Source organism: Phoxinus phoxinus (assembly GCF_949152265.1).
Source record: "Phoxinus phoxinus genome assembly, chromosome: 5".
Lineage (NCBI taxonomy): Eukaryota > Metazoa > Chordata > Actinopteri > Cypriniformes > Leuciscidae > Phoxinus > Phoxinus phoxinus.
In genome coordinates, this window is record NC_136880.1 from 42,092,555 (window position 1) to 42,097,554 (window position 5,000).

Below are 5,000 nucleotides of genomic sequence, written 5' to 3' on the forward strand. Positions count from 1 at the left end.
ATGTCTTTTTAATATGCTTTAGTGTGTAAATTCATAAGTGGACACCATTGCTGAGTATTTTCTGCTTAAAGGGCACCTATTATGACATTTAAAATGTTCCTAATGTTGTTTAGGGAGTCCCCAACAACAGTTTTACGTGCATGCAATGACAAAAAACACTTTTGTTGTCGTATAATATGCATTTATTTTTACCTGATTTGCTCACCGACTCCCAAATGAATCGTTCAACGACTCGTTTTTCAAACCCCTCCTTTGCGCGACGCTAATCTGCGATTGGTCAGATGACCCAGCAGTGTTTACAGAGATAATACTTATTTTTAACACGGAGTACAATGATGCTTTTATCAATTCAATTTTGTTATAATAATTATTATAGTCCACTGCTTTGTAGTTTGTAGTAAAAAACTAAAAATAAGATAAAGAATTTAATGTTAGCGAGCATAGCCCAGAGTTCATATTGTAAAAGCACAATCAGTCTTTGTCTGCGTTAGCCCGATGCATAAACATAACGTTTTTACAAAAAAAATAAACAAAAAAAAATGCAGTTACGTTACTACGAGGTATTACTCTATTCTTTAAGACAACTCCGAAAACAACGACAAACACTTCACATCTCAATACAATTGCCATTGAAGACCTAGAAGCTAAACGGTGCTTATTCAACAAACAAAATAATTATTAAGCATGCTACATACAACATAAAAGCAACAATTATTAATAACACTTACAGGTTGTGATACGGAGGAGGAAGCTGATGCAAATACACTTGGAACTGAATCTTCCTTCAATATCAGCCGGCTCGCGAATCCAAGTTTGATTGCATTTAAGTTGGTAAAGCAATCGTCTTCAAAATGGCGCGAACAAAGCACAAGGCTCGGACTATACTTCTGTGGTATAGTTGTATATATGAATTGTAGCCACTTAGTCTTCAAATGCTCCTCCTTGGGCAGATGAAAAAAGTTGGCTTTTGAGTCGCACTTCAGAACACAGCGTCTCGTCGCCATGATATTTTCCCTGGCTGGCCTTGGAGCGCAATAAGTGGGCGTATCGTATTCAAATAACTTGACAAGTTGACGTCATCTAGTCAGAGAAAAAGCTTCGGTCTTCTAACGATTCATAAAAATGACTCAAGAGTCGACTCTTACTTTTGAAAGACAATAACTTTATATACGGTGCACTTTCATATTTCAAACTTTGCAGGATGTTTTTGTTCACTTAGATCTATGTTACACACTACATGAAAGGTAAATTTCAAAATTCCATAATAGGTGCCCTTTAAAACTGCAGTAAACCAAAGACAGTCTCAAAAACACGGTTTGAAATCGCTGGTGTTTCTGACGTCACAAACTACCTTGTAACCAATCAGATCAACGTGTGATCGTCAACCAGTGGATCTCTGAGTGAGTGAGTGAGTGGGGGCGGGGCTTATTTGCATATTCATAGAACCGTGTAACCAATCAGATCAACGTGTGATCGTCAACCAGTGGATCTCTGAGTGAGTGAGTGGAGGCGGGGCTCATTTGCATATTTATAGAACCGTGTAACCAATCAGATCAACGTCTGATCGTCAACCAGTGGATCTCTGAGCTGAGTGAGTGAGTGGAGGCGGGGCTCATTTGCATATTCATAGAACCGCGCATACTAAATAAAGCAAGGGTGTCGAGTTACATTCAAGATATTTTAAGGCAGAACGTTTTTTTTCAAGGAAAAACTTTAAAATTTTGGTGATCAAAGATGAGTTTTACAGGATAAAATTATTGACTACAGGACTAATACATTTACGCTACCGGTTAAAAGTTAGAAATAATTTGGATGTTTCTAAAATAAGTCTTTTATGCTCAACAACACTGCATTATTTGATTAAAAAATGACTTGGCGAGCAGAAGAGACCTTTTCAAAATCATTAAATAAATCTTAATTTTAAAAAACCATCATCATCACCCTTTCCGTGTCTCTCTCTTCATACTGTTTGCTCTCATTATCGCTTCAGAACAGGACGTGTGTGTGTGTGTGTGTGTGTGTGTGTGTGTGTGTGTGTGTGTGTGTGTGTGTGAGAGAGGTAGCCCTCGATCTCGCTCCGTCTCTGGGACGAGAACAGGCGACCAGGTGGTTGGAAATGGTTCATGTCTTAAGGGACTAGAGAGAGAGAGAGTGTGTGTGAGAGAGAGAGATGGAGAGGGGGTGTGTGTGAGAGAGAGAGAGAGAGAGGGAGGGTGTGTGTGTGAGAGAGCGCGAGAGAGAGAGAGAGAGAGAGAGAGAGGGAGTGTGTGTGTGTGAGAGAGAGAGAGAGAGAGAGTGTGTGTGTGTGTGTGTGAGTGAGAGAGAGAGAGAGAGAGGGTGTGTGTGAGTGAGTGAGAGAGAGAGAAAGAGAGAGAGAGGGTGTGTGTGAGTGAGAGAGAGAGAGAGAGATGTGGGGTGGTTTGTAGGACAGCGATATCCTACTTTCAATGGCCTAGTTCGGAGGACTGAAATATCACCAGGGGAAGCTGCCAGACCCTCGTTTGGGAAACTTTTTTTTTTGCACTTTACATGGTTAAAAATAAGCCAGTCCCTCTTAAGCCTCCAAGTGTGACCTCCTGAGTGTGTGTGTGAGATTTTGTGAGTGAGTGTGAGATTTTGTGAGTGAGTGTGAGATTTTGTGAGTGAGTGTGAGATTTTGTGAGTGTGTGAGATTTTGTGAGTGTGTGAGATTTTGTGAGTGTGTGAGATTTTGTGAGTGTGTGAGATTTTGTGAGTGTGAGACGTTGTGAGTGTGAGACGTTGTGAGTGTGAGACGTTGTGAGTGTGAGACGTTGTGAGTGTGAGACGTTGTGAGTGTGAGACGTTGTGAGTGTGAGACGTTGTGAGTGTGAGACGTTGTGAGTGTGAGACGTTGTGAGTGTGAGACGTTGTGAGTGTGAGACGTTGTGAGTGTGTGACGTTGTGAGTGTGAGTCGTTGTGAGTGTGAGACGTTGTGAGTGTGAGACGTTGTGAGTGTGAGACGTTGTGAGTGTGAGACGTTGTGAGTGTGAGACGTTGTGAGTGTGAAACGTTGTGAGTGTGAGACGTGAGTGTGAGACGTTGTGAGTGTGAGACGTTGTGAGTGTGAGACGTTGTGAGTGTGAGACGTTGTGAGTGTGAGACGTTGTGAGTGTGAGACGTTGTGAGTGTGAGACGTTGTGAGTGTGAGAGATTTTGTGAGTGTGAGATTTTGTGAGAGTGTGAGACGTTGAGAGTGTGAGACGTTGAGAGTGTGAGACGTTGAGAGTGTGAGACGTTGAGAGTGTGAGACGTTGAGAGTGTGAGACGTTGAGAGTGTGAGACGTTGAGAGTGTGAGACGTTGAGAGTGTGAGACGTTGAGAGTGTGAGACGTTGAGAGTGTGAGACGTTGAGAGTGTGAGACGTTGAGAGTGTGAGACGTTGAGAGTGTGAGACGTTGAGAGTGTGAGACGTTGAGAGTGTGAGACGTTGAGAGTGTGAGACGTTGAGAGTGTGAGACGTTGAGAGTGTGAGACGTTGAGAGTGTGAGACGTTGAGAGTGTGAGACGTTGAGAGTGAGAGTAAGTGAGTGTGTGAATGCGAGTGTGAGAGTAAGTGAGTGTGTGAGATTTTGAGAGTGCGAATGTGAGAGTGAGTGTGAGAATGTGAGAGTGAGTGTGTGAATATGAGAGTGAGTGTGTGAATATGAGAGTGAGTGTGTGTGAGAGTGTGAGTGTGAGAGAGTGAGTGTGAGAGAGTGAGTGTGTGAGATTTTGAGAGTGTGAATATGAGAGTGAGTGTGTGTGAGATTGTGAGTGTGAATATGAGAGTGAGTGTGTGTGAGAATGTGAGAGTGAGTGTGTGAGATTTTGAGAGTGTGAATGTGTGAGTGTGTGAGATTTTGAGAGTGTGAGTGTGAGAGTGAGTGTGTGAGATTTTGAGAGTGTGAATATGAGAGTGAGTGTGTGAGATTTTGTGAGTGTGAGATTTTGAGAGTGTGAATGTGAGAGTGAGTGTGTGTGAGAGGGTGTGAGATTTTGAGAGTGTGTGTGTGTGTGTTGAGAGTGAGAGTGTGAGAGAGTGTGGGAGTTTGAGAGAGTGTGAGTGTATTTGGTTATAATGTTGGAGGATAGAGAGCCACTGCATTTACCTCGGATGGATGGAATAAAAGACAGTGTTGAGTAACATTTGATTTTCATAATGGCCTTTATAAAAGTGCATAATATGACCTCTTTAATAAAGTCTTGATTTTGTTTTCGGGCTCTACTAGAACAGGTTTTCATGGTTCAATGTAAAAAAAAAACATTATTTTCCTCATATTCTCCATTGTTGCGGCTCCTCTCTTCCCAGTCTGTCAGTAACGCTCTGTTTACTTCCTGTCTCTATGAAGCCCCTCCTTCTGAAAAGCACACTGTGCTCTGATTGGTTGGCTGGATCAGTGCGTTGTGATTGGTCGAGTGCTTCGAGTGTGTTTGGGAAATGTCCCGCCCCTTACCATAACCACCAGTTTAACACACTACTAACTAACTCAACCAGGCCCCGCCCCTTTATTCTGCGTATTAATTATTATAATGAGGAATATTGTGACGTGTTTGTTCCCGGAAGAAACTCAAGACTACAATGGAGGCGTTTCAGGAGTTCAGAAACACTGACACTGATATAGAGAAGAACTCAGCAACATTACACACTAAATAAAGATGAACACGTGACAAAAGCATAACGGGTCCTCTTTAAAAGACATTTCTGGTTTTATTGTGGTGATTCATCCTAAGTGTGTTATTTCAAAGCAAAAAAAAATTCTTCATAATCACCACTTCTGTTACATTCGATTAATTTTTTTAGACAAGGACACATTAAATTGATCAGAAGTTACGGTAAAGACATTTATAATGTTACAAAAGATTCTATTTTTATACCAAAAAATTATGTTTGAACTTTCTATTCATCATATAATCCTGAAAAAATGGTACACAACTGTTTCTTATCATTGATAATATTATTAAATGTTTTTTTGATCATCAAATCCTCATATTATACTGA

At 41.2% G+C, this 5,000-nt stretch overlaps 1 protein-coding gene across 1 annotated transcript in view; it reads left to right on the forward strand.

Moving 5' to 3' along the window:
- LOC306998893 (homer protein homolog 3) overlaps nucleotides 1-5,000 on the forward strand; it is a 43,281-nt gene that overhangs the window by 31,658 nt on the left and 6,623 nt on the right. The window lies entirely within an intron of this gene.